This window comes from Cibotium barometz, chromosome 38 (assembly GCF_041138505.1).
Source record: "Cibotium barometz isolate CiBa-2024 chromosome 38, ASM4113850v1, whole genome shotgun sequence".
Lineage (NCBI taxonomy): Eukaryota > Viridiplantae > Streptophyta > Polypodiopsida > Cyatheales > Cibotiaceae > Cibotium > Cibotium barometz.
Genome location: NC_141083.1, coordinates 23,036,303 through 23,047,548, shown reverse-complemented (window position 1 = coordinate 23,047,548; position 11,246 = coordinate 23,036,303). Strand labels below are relative to the sequence as shown.

General features: G+C 37.8%; 1 pseudogene across 1 annotated transcript; it reads left to right on the top strand.

Moving 5' to 3' along the window:
* The first annotated feature begins 5,011 nt into the window (after window positions 1-5,011).
* Window positions 5,012-10,875, top strand: LOC147616497 (putative linoleate 9S-lipoxygenase 5; annotated as a pseudogene). Its single transcript, XR_015262428.1, has 9 exons — window positions 5,012-5,526; window positions 5,720-6,027; window positions 6,223-6,450; window positions 6,871-7,227; window positions 8,345-8,430; window positions 8,510-8,617; window positions 8,833-9,140; window positions 9,255-9,518; window positions 10,015-10,875. The product of XR_015262428.1 is annotated as a putative linoleate 9S-lipoxygenase 5 (transcript).
* The last annotated feature ends 371 nt before the right edge of the window (window positions 10,876-11,246 follow it).

Below are 11,246 nucleotides of genomic sequence, written 5' to 3'. Positions count from 1 at the left end.
TAAAATTAGACCCAAGTATAGAAATATTACTTCTAAGTTATTTTTGTTTCAAAAAAAACAAAAGACCCCATGCAGTTCTCTCTCTCTCTCTTACACCACCGACCATCAACATCATGCATCTCTCACCTCTAGTTGCCACCTCTTCCCACTCCTCTCCCTACACGTTAGGTTTTCCTCTTCCTTTTCTTTTTCCTTTTTGATTTTTTTTCATCATGATCTCTAATGTATGCCCTATATCTCTATATGAATGAATTAGAGACTTATATGCTCTCTAATTCATGTACTATAGCTCTATATGCATGCATTATAGCTCTATATATTGCACGAAGAGACAAAGATAAGGTTATTTGTAAAAAGCACTACAAGAAGAAGAAGCAAGGATATTTGATGTTGTTTATGCAATTATGGGAATGAGGTATGTCTCATATACACCGTTTTTCTTATTCTTATTCTATAAGTTGATATACATTATTTCTATGCATAGTGGCTTCGAGAGCTTGGGAATTTTTTCACTTACATTAGCAAGCATGCAAAAAATGATATGCATAAGGCTTATGCATAGCTATCCTTAATGCCTAAGACTAGATATGCATGCATAAACCTAGTTTGTGTGTGCATATAGACACACATTAACCCTATGCTAGCATATTTATGCTTGTGCCTTATGGATGGCTTTATGTATGCATAAGACTTAGCATAGTGGATTATGCATGCATAAAACTTATGCATGGGAATCTATGCATATGTCTTATGCATAGTGCCTTATGCATATGGATCCTCTATTCATGCTTTAGATCTCTCTATACATGAGGGGGAGAGAAAGAGCATAAGAGGCATGCATGCTTGAGAGCTCTCTATATGAATAGTGTCTTATGCTCTCTTTATATACAAAGAGCTCTCTTCCATAAAAAGGTCCTTGTGTGCATAAAGCCTTTCATTACTCTTTACTTTAGTGATCTTTTGTGATTTACTATAGTGGGCTTAAATGTTCAAAAATTATTCTTATTAGGAAGAAGAAGATGCGAACAAAGAGTACAAAGATCATGTTAGGGAATTTGGAAAAATCCCAATTCCCATTTTGTGAGTTCAAAAAAGGGGGATATGGTGAACCCTTTTAAGATTTTATCAAAACCCCCTCATGTGACATATCTTTGGAAAGCTCCTGAATTTATAGTGGGTAGGCATTATATGGCATGTAGGCAAAAAGTGAGGATGACATTCACAACCTTCCTCACTTTATGCCTATATGCCTTGTATGGAAGGCTCATTCGACTTAACACTAATGTCATCCATAGTAACAGTAGATTGCAATGTGAAATCTCGAAGGACCTAGGTTGCCAGGTCATCGCATCTCGGTAATATTTATTTCTAAGTATTGGTAGCATCAAAAAATTTTAAGTACCTATAAAGGTACCATGAAAAGAATGATATTGATTAAGGGAAAACTATCCCAACATGCCTCATTGTGCCCAAAAAAATCCTAGTGTCAATATAACCCCTGGAATAGCCATCAGTGTGCTTGATTAGCGACGATTTGCCTCGAACGTCATTAACAACATTGATTCCTGTACCAAGGGATTTATTAATAGTGTGATACCAATGTTGTTACCAACAATGTCTAGAGCCTATTTGCAAATAAGTTTTTCTAAGTACAAATTGTGGGTAGAAGTGTCAGCATTGGGGTGGGTCTTCCAGAGTCTCTATAAAAATCCATATAGCACCTACATGCAAATATCCCTAGTTTTTAAATTCTACGATTTTAAACATAGTTGTTCACCTCTACTTATAAGTATACATGTAAAGATTTTGAATTGCTAATTTTACATAAATGTATTACATTAAATAGCTATTTGTTTAATCCCCTCTGACATGTATATGGTATTTAAATAAAACCTAAGTGTACTAATGTGCTCTATTATAGATGTATAAGTGACTCCCCCATCTCTTATACTACCTGAAGGAAGTTACTGAAAAGTAGTTACTTTAAAACCAAATTAGAGTATCTAATTAGTTATGATTTTATATAGGAAAGAAAATGGATATCACTTTTTTACTTAACTTGGGGAGAGTGATTGTGCTCTTCATTTTTTACTTAACTTGGGGAGAGTGATTGCCATCGTAGGCTTGTGATGGGTGGTCTTGTAAAAGGAATACGACGGGTGGGATTTTGTAGTTCACTTGGATGGCCATGGTGCCAATGATATGTGGGTACCTGTATGGCGAGCTGATAAGATGGACTGCTTAGTAGCACTATAAAAATTATTATTATCAAATAAACTTTCATGTGTTAAAAATTAGAAAATGTAATTGTTGTTAGTTCTTTTCAAATATAAAGTGTCTTAACAACTATTGTTCATTTCTATAAGCACCTTAATATTCACGCTATAAGTAATGTTATGAAGATTGTTGACTATTTAATTTTTGAGATTTATTTCTTAAACAATTAAATATTCCATCATAATTCTTAAAAACAAGATTCACTTTGATAATTTTATTAACCAATATTCACAACCACGAAAACAATTTGGAATCTTTTGCAAAACATCATTTTTTATCAAAAGTTTTTGATACATACATAGAGCGTCTCAGCTCCAAAAGTCACTGCCTCAATCGCGTACGCATAAAAAGGCAATATTGCGATGGAGACATGCTATGATATACACGATTCATCACTGATAATGGTGCTGTAATTCTACTTCTAGGAATAAAGCGGCTCAGAAGTCTAAAAATTCGGCAAGAAATTCTAAAATTTCGGGGTGATTGGTCCACCTGATCTTACATACTCTCATCATGCTAAATCTATTATAGAATAATTTTTTTAATGTAAAGTAAGTTTATCATTGAAAATTTTTTCATGAAAAAAGTCCAACTCATATACATCATGAGAGAACCTTTAAAAAGATCAATGGGCTCCATCCATCCATCTCATATTCAAGGAGAAAAGCTCAAATTAAAAGGCATAAGAAGTGTGGAAAGAGTCGAAACTTTGAATGTTAGAGAAGAAAACATTTTTCTCAACACATCAAAATAAGAAAAACTCCTAACCACGGGAGGTTTCTGTGTCAAAAAAAAATCATCCTTTCGTGTAATTTTCACGGATCAAATTGAGAGAAATTAGTTATAATTTTACCTAACCTTGAATTAAAAGATTCAAATTTTTTGAAGTTTTAGTCATAAAACAAAAAAATCTATGCATTTCTTCAATAAAAATTGGTTGGCCTTGAAGGTCATCCTTTTTTTCACTAGTTAGAGAAAAAGTTTATTTATGAAACTAGGACGTTTTTCTTTCTAGAGTCTACGCTTCTAAGTGTGTGAAACAATGTTCGAAAAAAACCCAGGTTTAGTGTAGTTTCCACTTGCATATTTTGAAAAATACCTTCAAATTTAAAACTTGAGCGTACAAATACCTTCAGATTTTGAAAAGTTATAGAACAAAAACCTTCAGATTTCAAAATTTTCCTTTATAAATAATTTCATAATTTTTAGATAAAAGTTTTCCACTTTTAAGGAAAATGCTTTTAAAATTTCAATCAATGACTTCAAGTCAAGCCAAGCCAAGCCAAAATTCCAAATGTTTTTTTTCCTAATCTTAGGGTCACCATTCATGGAAAAATTGCTCAAAAAAGGTGGTGTTTCATCCCATGAAAAAGGTGGTGTTTCATCCCATGAAACACGACAGTATTTTAAAAGACAACATGAAACTCGATAATATTTTAAAAGCCACGTTATTCAAGCACGGTGGACTGCAATATATATTAAACCCTTCTTGCAAGCTAGAGATGCCTTGATTCAATCATTGTACAACCCTTCTTGCAAGGTAGAGAGATGCCTTGATTCAATCGAATGCACGAGCACATAAAACAAAAGTTAGTAGTTACTCAAGCCTTGAAATATCATTAACTACTCAAATCTTAATTCAAGCTTTTCCAGAGCACAGTAAGCGATTTTAATTTTTGCCCACCTTTTTAAATCTAAGTCGAGTGACCAATTATTTTAATTTGTGTCAATTGAAGGTGTCGTCTGTCTGGATGACAAATATTGCGTGACGATATTAAGTTCACGTGTAGGCTCAAGTGAAAAATCCATGAAGGTCCCGTGAGGATCATGTCGCAATGCGCACGAGATAGCATTTATGAGCAGCTGCACTTTATCTCAATCAACTTAAAATATAATCTTGATTTCTGTACGTAGAATACAATCTTGATTAACACACCCGGATGGATTTTATCTAATTTTAATTTATCACGAAGTTTAAAAGTACATCATAAGTATGTCTAATGCGTTCCTGGAGCTGTGCTTAATTAGTCTAATTCGTTACTAATCACGTTTGACTTAACACGAGCACGTTTTTCCAACCTTAGTTTGACAATTTCCCACTTCACGCCGGCCTACTCTCACGCGATATTCGTACTAATTTTGGACGCGTTGATCGCTGTCTTTTCAAGGGAGAGCCGGGTCACGGCTGGTGTTTATCCATTGGATCAATATTAAATTGGTTCGTTTGGCGTCTATTATATTTATTCATTCAAAAATAGGCTAAGTTCTAACAACGTCGGAAGAGCGGAACAGCTGAAAGCTAAGAATAGAGCCTGATGAAAGAAAGCCTGATGAAAGAGTGTGTGCTTTGAAAGGTTTTAGAGAGAGAGAGAGTGTGTGTGTGTGTGTGAGAGAGAGACAGTGTGTGAGAGAAAGAGATAGAGTTGAAAGGTTTTAGAGACTGTGTGAGAGAGAGAGATCAGGTGTACTTTGTGTGTAGAGAAGGAGCTGGGAGAGAGAGAGGGAGAGAGGTTTTAGAGACTGTGTGTGAGAGAGAGAGTGTGTGTGTGTGTGTCTGAGTGAGAGAGTCGAGTGTGTGTGTGAGACAGTGTGTGAGAGAAAGAGATAGAGTTGAAAGGTTTTAGAGACTCTGTGTGAGAGAGAGAGATCAGGTGTACTTTGTGTGTAGAGAAGGAGCTGGGAGAGAGGTTTTAGAGACTGTGTGTGTGAGAGAGAGAGTGTGTGTGTGTGTGTCTGAGTGAGAGAGTCGAGAGAGAGAGAGAGAGACAGATCAGGTGTACTTTGTGTTTGCGCGTGGGCTTTAGAGAAGGTGGAAGAGAGTTGATAGACAGTTTTTCACAATGTTGCACTCTAGTGTACATTTCGCTCCATCTGATAAACCTAATTCTGTTGAATCAACAAGAATTCCTATTAATCAGCACACCTCTAAGCTTAGCTCAATTAGGAATATAATTAAAACGAACGAGGGGTCTCCACATTCATCTTCGATTTCTAGCTGCCCACCCCCTGCATCTGCAAGATCGAAACGGCCTCGTGTGAATATCATCAGAAAGAGCTTAGGAAAGCTTTTCAGTGATTTTATTGGTGGTAATGACGAGGATGGTAAGGTGGAGGTAAAGGCCACTGTTTTCTTGCAAAGGAAGAATGTGTTTGATCTCAACGACCAAATTGCACGCGTGGGTGACGACGTCGCAGACGTAGCAGGCGAGAATGTGGAGTTGCAGCTTGTCAGTGTGGAAATTGATGAAGGTAATCACTGATGAGGAGCAATAATTAGCTTGTGAGTAATTATCAAGAGGGGATTTATATATAGTGTAATTATGGGTTGTCGACATGCTTTGATGGAGATATTGTGATTAATATAGAAGAGGATGCGTGAAGATATTGTTAATATATATTGACACTATAACTGTTCTCGCGCGTGGTGTGGGCGAATATGCAGAGACTGGGCTGGGCAAGAGGAGTGACGTAGGAACACTGGAGGGGTGGGTGTCGAAGCCCAACAGCGTGGCGGCTGATGAAGGGGAATTTTACAGGGTGAGCTTCAAGGTGGGCAGGGACTTCGGCGTCCCGGGCGCCGTCCTAGTGGACAACCACCACCCCAACTGGTTCTTCCTCAACTACGTCACGCTCGACATGCCCCCCGCCGCCGCCGCCAACGTGCCTCCGCAGCAGCTCCACTTCCAATGCAACTCCTGGGTTTACAACCGCCGCTATTACGACGGCCCTCGGATCTTCTTCACCAATGAGGTCAGCGCCGATATTAATGCATGGCCGCTATAATCTGTGCTTTATTTTGCAACAATTATAGGTTATTTTTACGTCGTACTGTTTAAGTGGTTTTCATAATTTGGACATCGACGAAATTATACAGTATGTATTCGACGAATGAATGATCTGATGTGCTTCGTTTTCTTCTTCTTCTTTTTGGTCTCATGAGCAAAGGTATGCCTGCCAAACCAGACTCCAGCGGGGCTGGTGGACCTGCGGTATTCGGAGCTCCAACAGCTACGAGGAGATGGCAAGGGGGAGAGGTTTATGATTACGATGTGTATAATGACCTCGGTAACCCTGACAAGGATGAGGAGCTCTACTCCAGACCCATTCTAGGGGGTTCTAAAGATTACCCCTACCCTAGGAGGTGCAGAACTGGTCGAGCCAGAACCAAGACAGGCAATTCGCTACGCTTATAACCATCCCAGTACTGATATCACAATTGCCTTGCTTTCATTACTTTCAAGTTTAATCAACAATATATTATGCAAAACAAGCTGCTGCTAATGAGTGCATGTTGTCTTCTTAGTAGAAATAGCAGTATTATCTATAATTAATGTAATCCTCAAGACGATCATACGATGTTCTTCTATCCAGGTTGTCTACTTCACGCATTAACACTGCAATGAAATATAGGGGGAAATCCCGAGAATTGCAATGAAAATCACCACTTAATCAGGCATGTAGTTATATGATAAGCGGTTGATTAACAAGGCGATTGATGATGGAGAGCATATTATCGCATGCCATCGCGATTAGCATGATGACGATGATTATAAAGGATAAAAGTTGACTTTTTGCATGATGACGATGATGCAGATCCGAGATCGGAGAGGCCAACGGAGCTAGTGGAGTTGGTGTATGTGCCAAGAGATGAGAGATTTGGGCACATCAAGAAGTCAGATTTCTTGGGGTCGTCGATAAAGTCGTTTGCGCATGAGGTATTGCCCACAATAGAGAGGCTCTTCGAAGGGAGCCAGGACTTCAATGGCATCCAGGACATCAAGGACCTCTACTCCAATGGTCTAGAGCTCCCTATTGATGACGTCTCCCCCCTCACCGATGAAGAGAAGCTAGCTGAGTTTAAACATCCATTGGAAATCATCCGAGAGCTCACCGACACAGAATCTGGAGACCCCCACATCATCAAGTTTCCTAAACCTCAAATCATCCAAGGTAAGAATTAGCCAACTTTCTCTCTCATAATTAGTAGCTAGTAGCTAGCATTTTCCTCTCTCATAATCTGCCAAATCATAAATTATTCTCTTTCTTAAAAAAAAGAAAAAAGACACGAGGGATTATATTATAACATATTCGAATACAAAATGCTTTTTACACAGAGAAGCATAACTCTTTAATGAATAGATCTTTTAAAACCTACAAGTTCCAAAATTTTCCCTACTATTCCCTGATGATCCTCACCTCTTCTTTTATTATTTCCCTATAAATTATTCTCTTTCTATAGTATTTGCTTCATTTGTAATTTAGCAGCTAGCATTGTGCACTTTCTACCTTTACTACCATCCTTCCTTAGTCATTGCATAATAGCAATTTGTCTTGCGTGGCATTTGGCTTCTTTTACGAAAGTATGTATATGCATTGTATCAGTATTTACCATGGCAATTTTGGGTACTCAAAGTGCATGTTGGTTGTTGAAGGGCCATCAGAGGTCTCTTGAAATCAAAAAATATTGATAGAAGATGTTACTAATTTGTTGTGTACGTGTTCAAATGTCCCCTCCTATGAAATCATAGAAATCTTGACAGAAGATGTTACTTTGTTGTGTATACCATTGTATTTTAAAGGTTGGACAACAAATTAATGTTTTTTACTTTTTGTGTGTTTGTGTGTGTGTGTGTGTGTGTGTGTGACCATACAAAATACTACTAGGACAAAGGGAAGTGTTTATAAATTTTTTAAATGTAGAGGTTTTGAATTAAATTATGACATGTTATAACTTTTACTTTGGCTTTTTCTCAAAGGTTAACTATGTGGTCCACCATGTTAGTTAGTTTAGGGTGGTCAAAGGTTCATCTTCAGTTAAAAAAAATGTCGTTAGTTTGATGTTATGTCACTATATCTCAAGTTCACAATTTAAGCACCATTCTTATGCATGGGTTTCCAGTTTAATCAACTTGCGCTTTTTTTTGTCTTTCCAAATGTTTTAGAAAAGGGTGTGAATAAACATTTTGGAAGCTTGTGTCTTCTTAATTAATTATCGCATGTTGTTTTTATTTTAAAATGTTGTCTCTAGCTACTAATGTAAATTATATTATGTGCAATTTTGAAATAGAAAATGATATTGCATGGTCGGGAGATGATGAATTAGCACGAGAAATGCTGGCTGGCTTAAATCCAATGGTCATTGAGAGAATTACGGTAATTTTTTCGATAAAGAAGTAGAGATCAAGGTTTAATTAAGTGAATTAATGCAATAGTTATTTAATTTGTATTGCAGGAATTTCCAGTTGTGAGCAAGCTCGATCCTAACATTTATGGACCAAGAACTTCCTCTATTACAACACTTCATTTAGAGAGAAATTTAGAGGGTCTCACCGTCCAAGAGGTTCTCAAATTTTATTTTATTTTATTTACATCTTCATTCATTTGTCTTTTTTTTAAAATCCCTTGGCTCTAATGTGCCTCAAAGAGAAAATTGGTTTGTGAAAAATGTTTCTTCAACTAATTTTGAAAAAGAATTCCTCGTTCATTTATTTTTTTAGTTACCTTGTAATTTTAGTATAATAAAGCAATTACATTATTTGATCCATCAATGAACAGGCCATCAAACAAAACAGGCTCTACAAGTTGGACTACCATGATGTCTTCTTGCCTTACTTAGAGAAGATCAATGCACTAGATGGAAAGGCTTATGCATCTAGGACTATTCTATTCTTGACAAAACAAGGGACGCTCAAATTGGTTGCCATAGAACTAAGCCTACCTCCTAGCTCAATCAAGGAGGGCTTTCAAATGAACAGAGTTTTTATACCACCCACAAATTCAAATGAAAAAGACTTGATGTGGCAGCTTGCCAAGACCCATGTATCTATCAATGATGCAGGTTACCATCAACTAATTAGCCATTGGTAATAATTTCTCCTTTACTCTATTCATGTGTTTACTGTATCAATTAGATCTATTTGTACCCTTAACCATATCAATACTTACCATACTCGCATTAATTTTGTTACATCTTGCAGGCTTCAAACCCATGCTTCCATAGAGCCTTTCATCATTGCCACTCATAGATGCTTAAGTGCTATGCATCCCCTTCATGTTTTATTGGAGCCACATTTCAAGAACACAATGAACATAAATGCCATTGCAAGGAAGGAACTGATCAACGCTGATGGGGTGATTGAGACGACATTTTTCTCGGGTCGATATTCAATGGAATTGAGCTCTATAGCCTATAAAAGTTGGCGTTTTGACGAGCAAAGTTTACCGGATGATTTGATCAAAAGGTAATTAGTGTAGGATGTGATGGTCTTGGCTTGTGTGTGTTGCATGCATGGCTTTTACAGTGTTTACAACAATAACATGCATGCACATTAGGAAAATATGAAAAAATGCATCTTGTGATCGCATAATGTCATGCCACCATTAATCTTCATGTTATACATGTAAAAGAGACATGATGCTTAAGATGATCAGGACGATACATAGTGATGAGTTCTTCACATGTGCCATCAATGGAAAAGTGACATGGATGCAGATCTTGGCTACTATAATGTTATACATCGGCATGCATACACACACTTTACTGATGCCAATGCAAATATTTACCATCTCACATCAAATGCATGCAAATGAGACCTGATGATAATAATACATGACAAGTATAAGAATGGTAATGATGTTGATGAGTTCTTTTATGTTTATCAAGTGCCATGGATGTAGCTATCTTTTTATTTTTATGTACTAGATTGTGGCTCGTAACAATTTTCCACCTTTATGTAGGGGAATGGCAGTGATGGATTCAACAGCAAAATATGGACTCAGGCTACTGATAGAAGACTATCCATATGCAGTGGATGGTCTTGAGATATGGTGGGCGATAAAGGAGTGGGTGAAGGATTACATAGAGATTTTCTACAAAGATGGGGCCACAATGGAGGGGGATGAGGAGCTACAGAGGTGGTGGAGGGAGGTGAAGGAAGTAGGGCACGGGGACAAAGAGGAAGGGTGGGTGGATTTGAAAGGGGTAGATGAGCTAGAAGAGGTGGTGACAACGATAATATGGTTGGCATCAGCACACCACGCAGCGGTGAATTTTGGGCAGTATGCATATGCAGGCTTCATGCCCAACAAGCCAACAATGGGCAGGAAGCTCATACCAGAGGAAGCAGACCATCATAGCGAGGACTCAAATCTCCTTCGCTCGAACCCCACGTCTTTCTACTTGCAGGCTGTCTCTTCTCAGTCGCAAGCCATCACAGTTATGGCGGTCTTGGAGATCTTGTCAACCCATGCCTCTGATGAAGAGTACCTTGGCCAGCGCACAGACTCGCCCTTCTGGACCTCCAACCATAGAGTCCTGGAGGCCTTCGAGAAGTTTGCCTCTCGCCTTGCTCAAGTGGAGGCAAACATCTCCTCTCGCAATTCGGATCCTTCCCTGCAAAACCGACGTGGTGCAGTTCACATCCCTTACACTCTGTTAGCTCCCTTCTCTTCAGAAGGAATGACAGGCCGTGGCATTCCAAACAGTACCTCAATTTGATTAATGTAATGTACCCAACAAACGTTTTCTAGCGATATAACCATCAAAGCAAGAACTGTGCACATGCAAAATCAGCCAAATAGTGACAAATTTTCTTGCCTTCGTAAGCCTTCCCCAAAAATAGGTATTACCCTTCTTAAAATCAAAGTTTAGAGGTTTAATTCGATCCTTTGCCATTAGAAAAAATCTTTATTTTAGTAACGTTTGGCATTGCCTCTTACAATGCTGTTCTCGTAATTTTCATCAATCATATTGCCATGCTGTTTTGGAACATACAAAGTGTTTGTTTTGGTGATGTTTCCTACCTATCTCTTTCTTCCTTGCATAAAACCCTAATTTATTTTTTGGAGAATATTTAATATATATTAGTCGCTGCCTCTAGCTTTTTTTTTTTGAGAATATTTGATACATATTAGTCGCTGCCAATAATTGCATCCAACTTTCGTTTTACAACAACTAGTGCCAAGACTAC